The 21,063-nt window shown below is 35.7% G+C and overlaps 1 long non-coding RNA gene across 2 annotated transcripts in view; it reads right to left on the bottom strand.

The window, feature by feature from the left end:
• LOC143227167 (uncharacterized) overlaps window positions 1–20,761 on the bottom strand; it is a 37,508-nt gene extending 16,747 nt beyond the window's left edge. Inside the window, exons 1-2 of one of the 2 annotated variants that reach the window (XR_013014913.1) lie at window positions 20,653–20,761; window positions 20,245–20,416 (exon numbers count right to left, since the gene is read on the bottom strand). This is a non-coding gene — a long non-coding RNA (uncharacterized LOC143227167). The remainder of the gene's footprint in view (window positions 1–20,244; window positions 20,417–20,652) is intronic. The other variant, XR_013014914.1, reaches the window with a different exon arrangement.
• Between the last annotated feature and the right edge of the window lie 302 nt (window positions 20,762–21,063).

Genomic DNA, 21,063 nt, shown 5'->3' with positions numbered 1-21,063 from the left:
CATTGTTTTTGGTTTTGGAAGCTGTTTATAACAGGAAGTTTATAAACTCTTAATACAAATAACACGTTAAATGCAGACAAAACTTTTTTTTTTCTTCCTCTGTCTTTGTTATACAGCGTTAAGTGTTAATTAATTATAGCAGTACTTTCTCATAACAAACAAGAACTAATTAAATTTAAATATATCCTACTGTGTCTGGAATCTGTTTCGGGATGTTCTGATTGCTTATCAGCGGGAAATACACAGAAAACATTAGATGAAACGTCTTATTTTTTTGCTAAAATGGTATTCAATTATTCCTAATCAATCTCACCCATAAGAATTTCCTACATATTGCTGGAAATATATATATAATCTCAGCCTTTTCTCTTTATTAGAACTGCATAAAACTTTTCATGAAAAAAATACTGAATGAACTAAATGTTTTTATGAATATTACATAATAAAGATTCTCAATCAATTAAGTTCGAGTTCGATTCGATTCTTTATTAATATTAACTTCTGATCAAATTAAGCGCCCCAAGTGGCACAGCAGTACGTTTGCGAACTAACAACGCCAGAATTCCGGTTTCGATACCAATGCTGGGCTGATGGCCAATTGTGTAGATTTGTACTCAATTACAAACAAACAAATAATCAAATTAAACTATCTTGTTAGATCAGAACATAGCTTATATGCCCAGTAATGCTTGTTTATTTGTTGCTAAACACAAGGCTATGGGGTTTTAGTGCTATTCCAACCACGGAAACCGAAGGCCAGTTTTTAGCATCATAAGCTTTCAGACTTACTCCCAGTGTAGCTAACTAAATGTAATGTTAAAACAGTCTTACTTATACTGAGTAATTTATAATTATTATAATACATTGTTTCATCTGTTAATAGTTTCTGTGAGCATATTTTTTTCATGAAAACAGTCGTTGGTATTTAAATATAACTGTAACCTTTTGAGCATTTGCTATGTTACCCTTCGTTACATTCACAATTTGTTAATGACATAGTTTACAGTACCAGGAGATATGCCCAGCTTTATTGCTACGGCTTTAATACAGGATGGTTCTCTCTGTGACATACATGCTTCATTTTACGGATACATATAGATACATTTTTTACCTTGATTTTAAACAATATATTCAATAAGTAATTAACACTGAACCTAAATTCAATATATTTTCTCTTTGACCAATGGGATTTTAAACTGTTCTATCTACTTTGGTTGAACAAAATACAAGAAATAGTTCTTATAGGCAGTAATATTTAGCAGGTTGCAGTGTCCAATGAAGTAAATTCATTGTCGTAACATGGTGCCCTGATTGGCTTAATTTCACGTTAAAAGTAATAACTGCGAAGCAAATTTTGATGAAAAAAAACTTTGTTTTTGTTTGAATTTCGGGCAAACTACACGATGTATCATTGCGTTAGCCGTCCCTAATTTAGTGGGATTGACTGTTACATTATAACACCCCCACGGTTGAAATAGTGAGAATATGTAGTGTGACGGGGATTACAAGACGAGCACCTGGTGGGAGAACAATACTCATATTTGTTTGTGTGTTTAGTTTATTTTCGAGTTCACGGCGATCATACGTCTCATTTTTATCATCTTTCGAGTTTTTAACCTGAAAGTATACAGACGTGTTACGTTTAACTTCTGCTGTACTGGTTTATCATTTCAATTATATGTTAACGGACACCTGTTCAGATTTAAACATTTTTCTTTACTGAGACTTTCGTTACATTCAAATATTATTACACATTCTGACCTTTGATAAAAACAAATTCTCCTCTTAAATTTCTGCACCCCCTCCAAGTGGAACAGCGATGTGTCTGCAGACTTGGAACGCTACAAACCGGGTTTCGATACCTGTGGTGAGCAGATAACTGATTGTGTAGCTTTGTGCTTGACTTTACATAAACAAACAAACGTAAACTCCTGTAAACTGTACTACCGCCAACGCCAATTCAATCCATAAATCCATTATTCTGTTAGATTTTGTTTGTTTGTTTGTTTGGGAATTTCGCACAAAGCTGCTCGAGGGCTATCTGTGCTAGCCGTCCCTAATTTAGTAGTGTAAGACTAGAGGAAGGCAGCTAGTCATCACCACCCACCGCCAACTCTTGGGCTACTCTTTTACCAACGAATAGTGGGATTGACCGTCACATTATACACCCCCACGGCTGGGAGGGCGAGCATGTTTAGCGCGACGCGGGCGCGAACCCGCGACCCTCGGATTACGAGTCGCACGCCTTACGCGCTAGGCCATGCCGGGCCAGATTCTGTTAGAAAGATCAAAACATATCGTAACTGGAGCCTAGTATGTCTTCTGTAAATCTTAAAGTTGTATTTTCTCGTTCTATTACTTTCGGAATAACACAAAGAAATCAGAGGACATCATTAAATTATCGATCTCCCAAATAGTCTGGTAAATTTAAATAAAATCGACTCTCATTTTCCTTTATTCAAGAGAAGCTAAATTAAGAGACTTTAACCTATATTTTTATGATAATTCTTCCATCTGTGGAGCTCCGGCATGGCCAGGAGATTAAGGCACTCAACTCTTTATCCGAGGGTCGCGGGTTCGAATCTCCATCACACCAAACATGCTCGACATGTGGGCATTATAATGTGACGGTCAATCCCACTATTCGTTGATAAAACAGTAGTCCAAGAGTTGGCAGTGGGTGGTGATGACTAGCTGCCTTCCCTCCAGTCTTACATTGCTGAATTAGGGAAGGCTAGTGCAGATGGCCCTCGTGTAATTTTACGCGAAATTCAAAACAAACCAAACCCGGAATAAACCTAATAAAGCTACTATGAACCCCTTTCAACAAGTCAATATCTCTTCCTAAATAAATAGACCACAAATAAACACGATATTCCGAGTGAGACCTAACAAGTAATTTCTATAGAGAAATATTTATTTCCCTTGACTTGTAATCAATATGTCCACAAATACACCCTAAAATTCTAAATATAAGAGAATCCTATATTTCTTATAACGATTCTTAAGTATAAAAAATAAGCCAGTATTCCCTGGATAGTTGATGAACATGATTCAAAAAGTTATTCAAGCATTATTATAGGGAAATGAAACAGAATGTCAAATAGAAGTAATCTGATATGTCAATATGTCACGATACAATCATTTCTTTGATCAAATTTTAGTTTTGTAATTAATAAAATAAAAATGAATTTATTAAGAACACCAAATCTTATGACAGTTAGTGATTTAGAAAATAACGAGGCCTGGCATGGCCAAGCGCGTAAGGCGTGCGACTCGTAATCCGAGGGTCGCGGGTTCGCGCCCGCGTCGCGCTAAACATGCTCGCCCTCCCAGCCGTGGGGGTGTATAATGTGACGGTCAATCCCACTATTCGTTGGTAAAAGAGTAGCCCAAGAGTTGGCGGTGGGTGGTGATGACTAGCTGCCTTCCCTCTAGTATTACACTGCTAAATTAGGGACGGCTAGCACAGATAGCCCTCGAGTAGCTTTCTGCGAATTTCCAAAACAAAAAATAACGATGGTATACAAATAACGTTCTTAAGAAAACACTCCATCTAGTGCCAAATATAGTTCAAACGATTGGGATCATGGAATATTGCATTACCTAATATTCAAATGAGTGTATTTACTGAAAGGAAATTTTTAATATAAAACGAATTTCTTAATCATTTGTATGCACAAGTGGTTGCGCATTAGGCCTAAATCTTTCTTGATATCTCATGTTAGGCCTAAATATTTCTTGATAATATCATGTTCAAATTTCAATTTATTCTTATCACTGTCAGGTTGTGATTGTCTAATGAATTAATACTACTTATCGTAAGGGAATAAGTAAAACAATTTGCATATTCAGAAGACCAGTATATCACTTCTATAATGTATTGTTGCGTCATGGGGTGTGAAGAAGTCATGCTTGATAAATAAGGGCCTAAGTTCTTTCTCTGAACTATGGAAAAGATTAACTATTGGGTTGAGTTGCACGTATGCATATAATGGCTCACTGCGTCACGACTGGGTTCGACAAACTGAGCAGTAGTAACGAACGCGATAAAACAGACAACTCTTTATCTTCTGCAAAGCGAGTGCATATAACAAAATTTAATACAGTCACAAACAGACAAACATTTGGATAAATATTCTGATGGAGCTCTATTTTTTGAAACAAAAGATTGTCAGTTTGACCTCGAGCTTCGGACACTTTAAAATTCAAGAAACGTAAATTGATTTATTATATTGCTGTAGTCTCTACAGGTAACGGCTGACAGCATGATTTCATAAGTTGAGTAGATAAAATTGCGAGGATTTGCGCCTGTGGTATGAATTACAGATTTAGCCATCCACGAACAACAAAATAAGGGTATAGATATTCAAAACTACCATCAAGTTTAACAACAATATTATACAGTTATGGATAAAACAAATTTAAATAGAGTCCGTGTATGTTAATCGACACGCACACTGCTGCAAATAAAAGATAGCCACAAACAACAAAATAAACACGAACAAAGAATTATAATTGTCGGCACGAATCTGAAGAAGATGAACCTCAACACGATTTTTCTTTTTTTTTAAATAATGAACTATTCTTTGTGATTTACTGTACTCCTCGAGCTTAATGGAAATCGGTGGGATACTATGTAATTAGTCTGTATGTATGTACGCTTGACATATATTGCCTGTTCGTGAGCTGGCTTTAAAATATCTGTAATTAGCAACATTAATTTCTAACGTGGCCAGTAACTCAAGCACCCTCTTTATGACACTTTCCTTCACAGTTCACTATTCCCTTTACAAGATGAGTAACCGACGTTTTTTGTTATCACCATGTGAAGTTTTCAATGCTGCTTTTACTTGATTATTTTACACTTGACTCTATATTATCTTCTTCCAGAGAAAAATCCATGCCTGTTGTTTTTTAACCCAATAACTATGGCTCCGTTTCTTTACATTTACTATAAAATGCTTGCTACATATTCTAGTGTGGTTGTTTATCACATGAAACATTAATTACTGTTAAGGTTTAGTGCACGTTTTGTCTATGTTTTCTCTTCGAGGTAAAATGATAAATATGGAAAAATATGACAGAAAAGCACGTGTAACATTATGGAGAATATTTGCATTTCAAACTTGTTACAACCCCGAAAGAAAAAGTTCAACCTTCCGAAAATTTTGGGATTATTAGGTGCTTATCATTACGAGCTATGAAACCTATAGCCCTCGATGGGGCAGCGGTAAGTTTAAGGAATTACGACGCTGTAATTCAGAGTTATATTCCTGTAACAGACACAGAAGATAGCCTAATGTGACTTTGCTCCAAAACAAATAAATTTATAGCAACCTGGTGGCTTAGATGCAAGTCAAAGGGCATAAAGTGTTTAAATTCGGATTTTGGTACCCACCGTGGGCACAGTATTCGTAGCCCATTGTGTAACTTTGAGTTTAATTTTAAAAAAAAATTAAAACCGACAAGCTGCATCAAATGATTTTCTTCGGTTTATATTGATCCTGCATGCAGTATGGAATTTAAAATACTTTCAAAATTCTAGTTATAACCACGTAACACAACAAAACATGATTCTGCTGTAAGATTATTAGAATACAGAGATATATGAAATGAATATTCAAGCTACGCACGGAACTGGATAGTAAAGAAAACGGGAGATAAATAAAGAAATAAGCTTTTATAAAAATAAGAAACAAGAACAAGGGTTTGAACTTTTTCCAGAACCTTAGTACTTGTTTAAAAGCAATAAAGGCAATCGTGTTGAGTCGTAAATGCGATATTTAAATAAGTGCTAACAGTTATACATACATATGTAATAGACAAGTCTAATATCAAAGTACGATAAATAACCCTCATTTTGAATTAATTATACAGAATTTAAATATAAGATGACAGCTGCCTAGAGCAGGTAGATGAAGCCTCCATAATGTTTGCTCTGTACTTAACATACTTAAGATAAAGCACTAAAAGTAGAGTCCGGCATGGCCAGATGGTTAAGGCAATTTACTCACACGTTCGAATCCCCCTCATAACAATCATGCTCGCCCTTTCAGTCGTGGAAGCGTTATAATGTTACGGTCAATCCCACTATTCGTTTGTAAAAGAGTAGCCCAAGAGATAGCGGTGGGTAGTGATAACTAGTTGACTTCCCTCTAGCGTTACACTGCTAAACTAGGGATGGTTAACGCAGATAGCCCTCGAGTAGCTTTGCGCGAAATTAAAAAACAAACAAACGAACTAAAAGTAGACCTCTCAAATTCTGACCGATTAATTAATAGTTTTATAGTTTTAATATGGTTGCAAGGAATAACTAATTAAATCTTTGTTGAAAAGAATTATTTCGCCATGTATCCAGACCACATTATAAAAGTCCTAAATTATTAAATGAAAATAAAATCGGTGCGTGAAATATCTACTATCTGTGTGTGTGTGTGTGTTTGTGTGTTTTCCTTCTAGCAAAGCCACATCGGACTATCTGTTGCGTCTACTAAGGGGAATCAAACCCCTTACTTATAGCCGTCCCAGCGGGGGACATTTACTATCTACATTAAACAGAGTATGCACAGAGTTAGGCCCATGCGTTCTTAGAAAATTCTCTGTAATGGGTGCATGGCTGTATACAAGAAAAAAAAATGGTTTATGAATTTCAAATATTTTGTTTTCAATATTATTATTGTTCATATAAATTACGAAATTAAAATTTAGATTTTGGTTTGTTTTGAATTTCGCGCAAAGCTACTTGAGGGCTATCTGCGCTAGCCGTCCCTAATTTAGCAGTGTAAGACTAGAGGGAAGGCAGCTAGTCATCACCATCCACCGTCAACTCTTGGGCTACTCTTTTACCAACGAATAGTAGAATTGACCACCACATTATAACGCCCTCACGACGGCTGAAAGGGCGAGCATGTTTGGTGTGACGGGGATTCGAACCCGCGACCCTCAGATTACGAGTCGAACGTCTTAACCATGCCAGGCCAAAAATTTAGATAAAATATTTGTTAATTATTTTCATAACTGTTTTTTTTTTTCTAAAATGGAATTTTGTATAACGGATCCCAACTGTAACCCAAGGGTTATGTAATCATTCACTTAGGGGAGTGGAGAATGTACTGTGGAACTGAGGTTCTGTGTTCCGTCAACGCCATAAAAAGAAAAGAAAAACATGCTCCGTATTTTGTGTTTATTTCGAATTTCGCGCAAAGCTACGCGAGAGCTCTCTTTGCTAGCTGTGCCTAATTTATCAGTGTAAAAATAGAGGGTAGACAACTTGTCATCACCATCCACCACCAACTCTTGAGCCACTCTTTTACGGAAGAATAGTAGGATTAGCCACAGCTTTATAACGTTCCCACGGAAGAGAGGGTGAACATGTTTGATAAGATGAGAATTGGAATGCGCGACCCTCAGATTACCAGTCGAGCGCCCTAACCAACCAGCCATGCCGGGCTCCGAATTTTGGTTCGGTAGGTGCGTTAATAAAAGTTACGGTCAAATCGCTCTATTCGGTCTTTCACCATCTAGTGGTGAGTCGTGTCGAATATACAGATACCTTCTCGTGTAGTCTTTAAGTTCAAAATTAGAAGAGGTTGACGCTGGTAGTTCTCGCGATTTGTACGAAATTCAACAAACAAACATAAAACTGGTGATACAAAAACAAAGCCAACGTACATACATACGAGGTCTGTTCAAAAAATACGCGGACTGTTTGAATTGCGCGGCTCCAGTTGGTTCCAGGGGAATCCGCTTGGTGTCGCTAGGTTCGCACAGATCAGCTGATTACGACGCCATTTCCTGATTGCAGATATCTTTATTTGTGTATTAGCTACGCGGTTTTAAGTGAAGTGCGATTTTTTCGTTTGGCGGATTTCAGAATGAATGACCTGAAGGAGCAACGACTTGCTGTGAAATTTTGTGTTAAACTTAAAAAATCTGAGACTGAAACTTTTGCTATGCTTAACACGGCTTACGGTGATGTTGCTATGAATCGTACGGCATGTTTCAAGTGGAATGAACATTTTAAGGATGGTCGACAGTCCATTGAAGATGATGAGCGTCCTGGACGTCCTTCCACGTCAACTGACGACCCACACGTCGACAAAATCAACACCCTGGTGCGAGCAAATCGACGTCTGACTGTCAGGGAGCTTGCTGAAGAGTGTGGGATATCAGTTGGATCTTGCTACGAGATTTTGACCGAAAAATTGAAGATTCACCGCGTTGCTGCGAAATTTGTGCCTCAGAACTCGTGAGTTTTTGGCCAAACACTCGATCACTGTTCTTCCCCACCCCCTACTCACCTGAAGCTTGCTCCTTGCGATTTTTTTCTTGTTCCCCAAACTCAAAAGACCCTTGAAAGGAAGAAGATATGAAACGATTCCCGAGATTAAGGCAACTGCGACGAAGGAGCTGGAGGACATTACAAAAGAAGCGTACCAGGACTGTTTCAACAAGTGGAAACACCGTTGGGATAAGTGTGTGCGTTAGGGAGGAGAGTACTTTGAAGGGATCCCAGACCTGTAACTTCTAAATAAAGTACATTTTGTTTTATGACGTCAGTCCGCGTATTTTTTGAACAGCCCTCGTATTTCAACTAGATTTTTCCTGCGAATACCAAGTACATGTATCTCACATCTTCTAATAACCAAGCATTTAAGAGGAAAAAAGCTTATTTTATTACGCGTATTACTACAACTATCAGACACCCGTAAAACGTCTGTTGTCAAAGTAGTATCTTTATTGCAATAATTCTTTAAATACACATTTCTAGAATAATACAAAAGAATTTTAACAACAACACCGAAATCTTTAAGTCCACTTGTCTTAGGCCTAACATTACTTAAGCCTTTTTTATTAACTAACTAATGTTAGGCCTAAGACAAGTGGACTTAAAGATTTCGGTGTTGTTGTTAAAATTCTTTAAATACACTATTTCTAGAATAATACAAAATAATTCTAATAACAACACCGAAATCTTTAAGTCCACTTGTCTTAGGCCTAACATTAGTTAAGCCTTTTTAATTAATAAGTACGACCAATATTTGGTAAAGAGATAAATTAACACTGCAACTTGTGTCTGTTTGCTACTTTTTTTTAGTTAGGGCTAAACTTTATCGTACTTGATCCTACCGATAAATAAACTTATAATGTTAGGCCTTCTTAAAAACTTTGATAAGCTCTCAATATGTTCTTGTACAGAATATGTACTAAAGTGTATTTACGTCCGCCTATTCTTTTCACGCACATTTAGAAGGTAAGGTATATGCGCGTTTTCAGGATGGACAAAAACTGAGTTTTATTATAACACATTAAAGTCCTTTTTTTCCACCAAAAGTAATTAATGTGAACTATTTATAGGTAAACAATTAATTCTCTAGAGTTTTCTGTCTACTCTTTCTGTTCAAAATTATAGGATGGCTAACACAGATAGCCCTCATGGTTCAGTTTCTTCATGTAACTTATTTATAATACGAGGCACCTAAACTTGGTGGAGTTTTCTACTTCTACTGACTTCTTAAAAATATTAACATTTCATTCCTATTGGAATACCAGGTTACATTTTAATGTTGTTCTTAGCAGAATGTGAAGTCGTCCTGGGAACGATGATACAAGAACTCTTGTGATCCTAATCGTATAACACGTCATTAATGTGTCAATTCGTTACATTGTGACCCTAAACGTGCAACAGGTCATGAATCTGCTAATTTGTCACAATTCCATAGTCAAAACTAAAATACTGCTGTTCACAAAAGTTTGAGCGATCAGTCGATTTCTAAGGCAACTCCAAAACTTTCATCTCACCGTTCTTCAGTAGGTCAGCAGTAAGCTTATGAACTTACAACGTTAACATATGGGGTTCAATTCTTCTGGTGAGCAGAAAGCCCATTGTGTAACTTTTCGATGAGAAAAACGACCCCAAAAACAACATCAATGCAAATGATAAATACCTTTTTTTTAGGTACTTTTGTTTCGTTACTTATGCTTTCTATTGGAACTTAGGACCAATAAGTTTGTCAACTGCACTCGATAGAATTATTCCCAACTGAATTAATTTATTTCAATAGAAAACAGAATCATGTTGTTCTACTGTTCATGAAAAGTTTCTGGAGTGCCAGCTGAACTGTGGTTATATTCCTGTTGTTGTTTTCCAGAATTTCGCGTCAAAGCATATACAAAGATTTCTATGCACACAACGTCTGTAAACTTTGAACTGATGGAATAAAGGAGAGACAACTAGTTACAGGTACTCGCTGTCAATTCTGAAATTTCTCTTCTCCCAAAGAGCACGTTTTCATTACAACGGGCATGCTAACTACTGGGTCACGCCCAGCTCAGGATATTAAGAAATATACATAAACTGGCTTCATTTTGCTTTAATTTTGAGTTTCCAAATACGTCTACTGACCATTAAAAATGTTACAGTAAAAATATGTGCACTTCTGTCTCTGTATATATCAAATTAATAGTAATTATATTTGTGTTTTCTTTATATCAAAGTCCCATAGGGCTATCTGTTGGGTCCACCGATGGGAATCGAACGCCTGATTTTAGAGTTGCAAATCCGTAGACTTGGGTAGTATTTGATTTCAAAGAATACCCTTATCTGAAGTTTGGATATAAGTTGCATGGATTGAAGTCGTTGTATAAGCCTTACCTCTTTCTCGGAAATGTGTTGATTTACACGAAGTAAACTTGTGTTACAAAATAAGAACCGGTAAGTTGATAAATTGAAAACTTTATACTATTACAGAATTGTCCTGTTTAGAAATACATAACACATATATAGTAAGCAACAGTCTTTAATATTACATATAGACTGATGAAGAGATTTAAAATAAAACGTCCTTTGACTGAGAACCAATGAATAATGAAGTTTTTACAAACTTATAAAAGCAACAAGGCGAAGTTTTCCCTTGTTGTTGAGAGGTTGTTCTTATTATTGTTGACCAAAAAACAACAAAACTTCTAACAAAAAATAACTCTATATCATTCTGAAATGTTTTGTCTTCTTTCTCCTTGTTACTTGTCGCTTGTCTCACAATAAAATTGGTTATATTAACTGGAAAAGGGTACAAAAAGCGTTTACGCACTTTGTTATTGTCGTAGCTTAAAACTGTAAGCTGGTTTCCTATTCAGACTATACAGTCGTGAGCGCGCCTGATACTTGAACAATTGACATTAAATTCATTAATATTCCATTTGTTGATTTTTTTCTTATCTCTCGGTTTGGTTAGGTGTACGACTATGTAAATGAGTAGTGTAGTGATAAAATATACTGGGCCTGAAAGCCAACTAAATCCCAATACATTTACGACCTTAAATTACATATTCACACGCAGGCTGCATTTCAGGCATCTAATTTCTTTTACAATTATCAGCCAATTATCAGTGAAGGTTACGGACATATTTGGGTCGTAAGGATGCCGATGATATATAATATATATTTTATGTAGCATTTCCACATCATGAAAATATTATTTGTGTATTATCTTTGCTTAAGTACAATGAATAATGGAGCGGCGCTTCAGGCCCTAAACACCACTGATGTTAGTACTAAGTAGTTTTAAATAACTTCCTTTGGCATATTCAAAAGCATTAGCACCCTTCGAGTGCATTCTGTAAACTACAAAAAATCCAATGTAATGTAGATAAAACGTAATTAATAATTATATCGTTGGTATGACTGACGATTTCAGTGTTTCACTTCAGTACTTCTTGTGCTAAATCCTACAGGTGGTGACTTCTAAAAACTGAGTAAGTTCCTCTGGCCATCAGTTTTAAAGAGACAGCTATGCTTGATCTTTGAGGTCCTTCACTAGATTTTTAATCCACTTGTTGAATAAGATGCCGTCAAGGTTGTTTGTTTGTTTTAGAATTTGAAAGTTACTTAGAACTTTCTATGAATAACAGTTCCTAATTTGAACTGATAGACTTTGGAGAGGACAGACAGTAAACAGCAACAACCGCCAACTCTTAGGCTACTCTTCACTGATTGAATAGTAGGTTTTAATGTGACTTTTTTACCCATGGCCCTAAATATGGGATAAGGTTTTTGAACTTGCAACGGATTGTTAACCATTAGCCCCCGAATTTACAAAAATTCGCTCGCACACTGATTACTAGGTTACGGTCGGACCTCGTTCAGGTTGATTTGGTTTGTTTTGAATTTCGCGCAAAGATATTCGAGAGCTATCTGCGCTAGCCGTCCATAATTTAGCAGTGTAAGACTAGAGGGAAGGAAGATAGTCATCATCATCCACCACCAACTCTTGGTCTACTCTTTCACTAACGAATAGTAGGATTGACCGTCACCCTATAACGCTCCACGGCTGAAAGAACGAGCATGTTTGGTGTGACATGGATTCGAACCTGCAACCCTCGGATTACGAGTCGAGCGCCTTAATCACCTGGCCATGCCGGGCCCGTTCAGGTTGGAAATACCAAACACCTAACATATTGCGCCAAGACGAACATTGCAATCACTTGATAAAACTATTGTGATATTTGATTTCGTACTCACTTCAACGTAAAATACATTTTATAACTAACTCGTGTAATTGTCTGCTTTCATACAGCTATTTGATAATCAAAAAATGTTTGATGAACACAACAAAGTGCTATTTATTTTGTATTCCGGCCTGGCGATCAGAGCACGCGCAATCTGCAGGTCATGAGTTCCGGTCACCAAACATGTCATGCCATTTAGCCGCGTGGAGAATGTTATAATGTTCGATAAATCCCACTATTCTTTGGTAAAAGAGTATCCTAAGGATTGCCAGTATAGGGCGTTCAGTAGCTGCCTTCCTCTAATCTATCACTTCAAAACTGGGGACGGAGAGCGCAGATAGCCTTTAAATAGCTCGTCGCAAAATTCGAAACAAATAAACATTTTACATTGAACAATTGCTTCCCAGATTTAAAAACAATATCTAAGTAAAATTAAAGTAAAACAAACTCGAAAACTGAAATTTAGATAAGGCAACATACGGTCGGCAACCTACACGTTATTTACTGAAGGTCCGCCATCCAGTGGCACAGCGGTATGTCTCTACATCCGTGGAGTGCAGAGCACAGACAGTCCATTGTGTAACTTTGTGCTTAATTTCAAACAAACAAATAACACTCCAGGTCTTAATTATTTCAAAACAGAAACCACGCGGCCACCTATTGATTATTCCGGAAAACGTAGCTTTATCACAAAACAGCACGAACGTCAGGATACAAGGCATATTTGTTTATGGAACGTTTCGAAATAACAAGAATTTCACCATCGGTACTATACAGAAACGGAAACAAATGTAATTACAACAGATATACAGAATTAAATATAAATCAAGAAAATCGATTTGTGTCGTTTTTAAGTCGGTAAGAAAAGGATTTTTGCTACTTTAAAATATGAAATTGAATTTTTGATAAAAGAAATCTCACTAGTAAAGAAACTTATTTCTCTTTCAACAAAATGTAATCTTTATGCGATTTAAAATTATCCATTTTGTTATTCATGTTTAGTACTGCATGTTACGGTAACTATATTTCTTTTAGTTTCTATAGGTTACTGACTAAAGAAACTGATATCTCTGAAAGCACTAAAAACGTCTCTCATAATACACATTCTCCGTAGTTACCGATAGTGAGTTAGACCACAAGAGTTGCAGTCATAAAACAATCGTCTATACATAAAGTAAAGTATATGATATGATAAAAATATTGCATGAACCAAGGTGAAATATATGATATGATATAATAAAAGTAACCTATGAAATAGCCCTCTGTACATAATGTGATGTATCATACTATAACGGAACTCTTGCTTACATGATACTGGAAAAAGCTTTTTATTACGCAATGAGCAACCTCCAACTTCGCAAAATTTTTATTCTGTGTAAATGTCGAGTTGCAATAAGGATTACAATTTTCCCGTTTCGCCTCCGTTTCCCGTCACAGAGAACTTTATTTTTCTCCATTGTCAGGGTGTAGGTATGACGTCAATAATACGTATCACGCGAATCTAGTACACAAGCGCCATCGATATATATATATATATAATAGTACTGTGCGTTGTATATTCATGTAAATACTTCACAGTGTACAAATACACGAGTTTTTGCGTGTGTTTCTTTTCCCCACTACTTCGCCCCTTGTGATGGATATTCACCAAATTTGGCATAAAGGTTTGTTGGGCCCATTAAGAGATACATGCAAATTTACGGTTTCATATTTTATGTTTTGCTGTTTTTATGGGCGTTTTGATTGTTGCTATTGTTTTAATTACGTATAAAGGAAATAATTGTTAATGTCCTAAAATAACCTTTCATTAATCATGAATTTACATAACTTCCTCAAAGGCATGGGTGCCCCAGGTAGTATGATATGATAAAAGTATCTTATGAAACAATCCTCTTACACAAGGTAAAGTACATCATATCTCAGGCTGAATTTTGTACGCGACCTCATTCGTATTTAACATGTTCCAAGTCGTAATTTGCAAATATTTAAAAGTTTAATTTAGTGCGTTAATTTTTATTTTGCAAAGAATAAAACTGCACAATGGGGAAGCAGTGCTCTCTCTGCCCACTGGGAGGTATCTAAACCTTATTTTTGGCTATATAAGCCCAATGCCTTAACACTGAGACACACGAAGGAGCATTTAGTATGCACTATGAGAGAATGAGATATGCGACATATGCTCGTTGAAAGTGTGATACAAAATGGTGAAATCTTTCGAAGGCCAGACTGTGAAGGATGAAAATATTTTATGGCCATAATTTAATTATATGGCTTAATAAAGTGAAATTTCCCATTAAAACTGACATGGATTAAAACCGTGAGTGTATAAACTTCACCTTTAACAAATGATCTATTAATAGTACTAATTATTTTCAACAGGAAATAATAACAAAGTATATCTACCTTACACTCAGAAATTATAAAAATAAAAATGAAATTAACCAGTTATCTTTTCTTCTCTGACCCGACTTAGTAAAAATACTCTTAAAAAATGGTTGACATGGCAGGATAATTACCGTGAGAAATACAGTGTGGATACCTATTATATGTAAAGGAATCAATCAAGATATATAGCTGACTCACGCGAACAAAACCTTCAACATATACAAATTTTAGCGTGCCTGACTTGTTTTGATATGTTTGCCGCTTCACTTCCAAATATCGTATGTATGTTATAAAACTCCCAGTACTGTATGATGAACCAACCTAAGCTTTAGAATTAGGGTGAGAAATTTGCAATGAAATTATTAGATATTCTTTATTTAGTTTCCTATCAGAACCACGTAAAGAAATATAATATTTCAAATACATTAAATGCACAACACTAATGTTTGATGTGACGTATATGTATATCTCCCTTTTTATCCAATAAGAAGTTAATCGGCCCGGCATGGCCAGGTGGTTAAGGCACTCGACTCGTAATCTAATGGTCGCGAATTCGAATAGCCGTCACACCAAACAGGCTCGCTCTTTCGGTCGTGAGGGCGTTATAATGTGGCGTTCAATCCCACTATTCGTTGGTAAAAGAGTAGCTCAAAAATTGGCAGTATGTGGTGATGACTAGCTGACTTCCTTTTAGTTTTACACTGCTAAATTAGAGACGGCTAGTGCAGATAGCTCTCGAGTAGCTTTGCGAGAAATTCAAAAACAAAGCAAAAGAAGTTAATCACAACGACATAACTTGAAATGTAATATGTCTGAAATCTAAAGGCTTCTTAAGAACGTTTTCTAATATCTTTACGTACGATGGTCACTAATAACAGTTGATTCTTACGAAACGTAATGAATGTAATGAATATTACAATTAACCACAGTTATTACATACAAATTGAATGAATGTACTCAATTATTCCTTTCAGTAGTTCTTCATAGGGGGTGCTGTAACAAATAAAATACATAAAATTATCTAATATGTGAACCTTACCACTAGTAGTAGGAATGAAAACAAGCAAGTAATTTGAGGATTAGAGACAACTGTACGAGAGTAAACGTAACAGAATACTCACTTAACTCATCTGTAAAATACGAGTCTTACATTGTTACTTGAGTTATTGTATCAAAACACTGCACAATTTTTCTTTCTGTAAAAATCTACTGTTACGACGAATTGTGTAGTCATGTGTTGTGTTTTCGTTTCGCTTCACTTCAAACGCGAAAGTTTATTCGCTTATTTTAAGTGAAAAGCTGCACAACGGTGTCTACGTCACTGGGAACGAACCTTGGATTTTAGCGTTAAAAGCCTTAAAACTAACTGTTGAACAACCGAGGTTTGCGCTACACGCAAAAGATAGTGTTAATACTTTGAGTACGAATATTGTGTTTTTTTTAGTTTAGTTGTATTATAATTTAGTTCTTTGTATTTAACAATGATCCTAAGCGAAACGAACAAAGCACGTTTTTAGTAACTCCTTTTGTCCAAGTAAAAAATATTTTATTCGTTTAGCTTTACTTACAGTACACTGACACATTATGACATTTCAACAACACTACATTTCCGCTCTTACCAAAAGCATACTGATAAACTATTAGATTTCAACCACAGTTCTGATCTCACTAAGAATATACTGATAAACTATTAGATTTCAACCACAGTTCTGATCTCACTAAGAGTATATCGATAAACTATCAGGTTTCAACCACAGTTCTAATCTCACTAAGAATATACTGATAAACTATTAGATTTCAACCACAGTTCTGATCTCACTAAGAGTATATTGATAAACTATTAGATTTCAACCACAGTTCTAATCTCACTAAGAATATACTGATAAACTATTAGATTTCAACCACAGTTCTGATCTCACTAAGAGTATATTGATAAACTATTAGATTTCAACCACAGTTCTGATCTCACTAAAAGTGTATTGATAAACTATTAGGTTTCAACCACAGTTCTAATCTCACTAAGAATATACTGATAAATTATTAGATTTCAACCACAGTTCTGATCTCACTAAGAGTATACTGATAAACTATTAGGTTGCAACCACAGTTCTAATCTCACTAAGAATACAGTGATAAACTATTAGATTTCAACCACTGAGAGTATATTGATAAACTATGACAATTCAACCACATTTCTGATCTTATTAAAAGCATGCTGATAAACTATAACATTTCAACCACAGTTCTGTTCTACTGAAACCACTTCTTTGTGGGAGCTCTGGATGTTTGTTGTTGGGTGTTTTTTTCTCAAAACTTTTATTACTTGTAAATAATAAACTACAGTATAGGTATTGCGATACGGACTTTGATGAAGTTGTTTCTCGTGACTACAAGGCTTTAATTATTTCCTTATATTCTCACCATCGGCATCCCCAAGCGTTCCCGCTGTATAATTTGCCCTTCACTCAACCTTAATTATAGTAGGATTGTTATTAGTGCGCTACTAGTAAAAATCAAACTAGAATGAGAGAAGGCAGTTCAATACTAAAGGTAATATACCGCATGTACGTTCCATTACTGGTCATTTTAAAGATCGACTGAACGCATAACACTCAAAGACTTCTCAGTCGTCATTATATCATTGACTTTCAATGGCATTATCGAAATTTATGTAGAAAAGTAGTCGATATTTAGTAATTCTTATAAGTCTGTTTAACAGAGCATGTTCAGTTCAGTTTTAATTCATGTACATGATGGCATGTTTGTGTAAGAATGGCTAGGATTGCTCATGGAAATGATATTTTAAATATTTCCTCAATAGATCATTAGAACTTTACGATACTAGACAGTATTTTATTTTATAATAAAATCCGCGTAATGACTGAGTTTCAAGTTCGGAGAATGTCTGTAAGTATCATAACAAAACGTTTGAATTTCTTATTGTTCTTTCAGTCGCTTCCTTTTTATTACACGGTAATTCAAAAACCAAAATAATGATGACACTCAGTTTCACTAACATGACATAGATTCAAATGTAGTATCCGCTATTATAAGTATTATTAGTAAAAGTAGAAATTTTTTTTAAATTATAATCTTAGTGTTTGTTTTGAATTTCGCACAAAGCTACTCGAGGGCTATCTATGCTAGCCGTCCCTAATTTTGCAGTGTAAGACTAGAGGGAAGGCAGCTAGTCATCACCACCCACCGCCAACTCTTGGGCTACTCTTTTACCAACAAATAGTGGGAATGACCGTCACATTATAACGCCCCCACGGCTGGGAGGGCGAGCATGTTTGGCGCGACTCGGGCGCGAACCCGCAGATTACGAAGCGCACGCCTTAACGCGCTAGGCCATGCCAGGCCCTAATCGTAGTGTGAATGATGTTATCATTATACCAGTTAAGTTAGCTTTTTTACAAATATTTTCAGTTCCTTTAAAAATCTTAAATATAGAGTGAAACAGCAATTACCAGCCAATACTTGATAAACAATTACTATTACAGTTGAAACCTCATTGTATTTAGAACTTGGTTATAAATATAACCTTCCAATGTCTATTGAAACAGTGCATTAAAAAACAAGTACAGAAAACCTTTGAAGAAAAAGGCACAAAGTGTAGTAGAATGTTAACTGACAAAATAGGATAAATTAAACTCACTTATGATTGAATAGTTATGTATGTTGCTATATACTAATTCTTGCCTGTGCTGTTATGTAGGGGTGATGGAAATGCCATTTCTACCATTTGTTTGTATTATTTTTGAAGGATTAGTCTTAGTCACCCTACATTTATTTCCTTTTTTAACACTTTTTTCTTCACTTGAATAAAGGTCCGGCATGGTCACGTAATTAAGGTTATAATGTTACGATCAATCCCACTATTCGTTGGTAAAAGAGTAGCCCAAGAGTTGGCGGTGGGTGGTGATGACTAGCTGCCTTCCCTCTAGTCATTACACTGCTAAATTAAGGACGGCTAGCGCAGATGGCCCTCGTGTAGCTTTGCGCGAAATACAAACCAAACCTTTTTGTGGTAACGGGACGCAAACCGTAAATTCTCGAATTAAACATAATCGGACAGCTGGTCGCTGGGCCACACCCGGGGCCTACTTTCGCACTAATTAACTCTGTTTGCCTAAAAAAGCAAAGGCTCAGAACGTTATATTCCACATCAGATGAAGTACACACAAAACTTATTATTGCAGTCTAATTATAAACACAAATAAATGCAACTTACATAAAGCCTTGAACCTTACTGAATTATACTCGGATAAATATGGTCAACATAGAAAAAATGTTAAGCCTAGTTGTTCGTTTCCAAATCCTTGAAAAAATAAAGTTAATGTTATCGCTTATTTCATAAAAGCAATATTCAACCGGTGGTGGTTGATATTAAAGTGGTAAGAACTTTTGTACGAAAGATTTATATTTATGCAGTACCTTTGTTCTAATTTCTTCTATGATAATTTCGAATAATAAATTAAAGCTCACATTGACCAAGTAAGCTCCAGTTGTCCTCATGTTATTAAAAGTAACTCTGCACTAAAAATTGTTTTCAATATAACTATGAATCACTAAGGCTTAGCTAAACTAGTTTTTAGGTAAATATTATATCACCATCAGGTCGATAATAGTTTGTATCTTAATAAAGTCGTCACCTATTTTTCTCTATTTGGACTTCAGCTTCTATATTCGAAAGATTATCACTATTTTTACTGAACAATAGAATATAAATAGAATATTACTCTTCTACATATTAAAAATTTTGTTTACCATCGAAATTGAAATATTTTATTTAATTTAGGAGAAAATAAAACTATGGTGCTCTTTTAAACGATTATTATATATTCTACCGCTGATTAAATTTATTAAGTTTGAAAATATATTTTTTCGAAATGTACAAACATACAATACACTGCATGTAGGCCCGGCATGGCCAAGCGTGTTAAGGCGTGCGACTCGTAATCTGAAGGTTGCGGGTTCGCATCCCCGTCACACCAAACATACTCGCCCTTTCAGTCGTATGAGCATTATAATGTGACGGTTAATCCCACTATTCTTTGGTAAAAGAGTAGCCCAAGAGTTGGCGGTGGGTGGCGATGACTAAGCGCCTTCCCTCTTACATTGCTAAATTAGGGACGGCCAACACAGATAGCCCTCGCGTAGCTTTGTGCGAAATTCAAAAACAAACACTGCATGTATAAATAAATTGCGTACCAAAATGTTCAAAAATAAATAAAATCAGTCAAAGTTTATCCAATATATCTTCCTTTATAAATTAAAATATCATTATAATTATAATTATTATTATAGAAATGCAGTTTATTTATACTATAGTTTCATACCTCTTACCTACTTTATTGTCTTTTCTGTAATAAGCCTTAGTAACAATTTCCACTGTTTCACACTTCTCACTAACTGCACCCCAGTGCCTCAGCGGTATGTCTGCGGACTTACACGCAAAAATCCGGGTTTCGATACCCGTGGTGGGCAGAGCACAGATAGCCCATTGTGTAGCTTTGTGCTAAATTCAAAATAACAACTTCTCACTAACTTTTACACTAGTTACTTCTGCCATCTATCTACTTAAAGTGGCGCCAAAAAGATCATTAAAAATGATTCATGAAAAATAGTCTTTTATGGTTTACGTTATACGCTATAAAAAAGAAAGCATAAAAATATAGTTATTTTAGAATTTCAAGGCGTTTATTTCCCTTCGAAATATATTCATTAAAATGTTCGCTGTCATACTATACTTACCCTAGTAACAATCCACCACGCGTCTTATTTCGTCAGCTATAATGGTCCGTTAGAAATGACATTAGAAGTTCTATATTTTTCCAGCTTCTCAGTTGAGTGTTATTAGTTGTGAAGTTATCTGTACATTCTTATCACAAGTAGCGTAATAGTTAGAAATATTATGGGATTTATCTTCATGACGATAATTGATTTCGTCCGACTTTGGCATGTTTCCCACATGAACCCTGATTTCATTAAGCCTATTATTTGCTTTTCTGAACATTATCAGCCTAAACGTTTTTGTTGGGCTTTTTTTTTCGTAGTGTTCGAGATATTTACAGTGTTAATCCAATCCTTTACACATGACAAAAAGAAACACAGAGTGACAGAAACTCTGAATAGCTTCTCGAACAAACTTAGGTGTAGACTTCC

This window comes from Tachypleus tridentatus, chromosome 9 (genome assembly GCF_004210375.1).
Source record: "Tachypleus tridentatus isolate NWPU-2018 chromosome 9, ASM421037v1, whole genome shotgun sequence".
NCBI lineage: Eukaryota > Metazoa > Arthropoda > Merostomata > Xiphosura > Limulidae > Tachypleus > Tachypleus tridentatus.
This window is presented reverse-complemented; position numbering and strand designations above follow the sequence as displayed.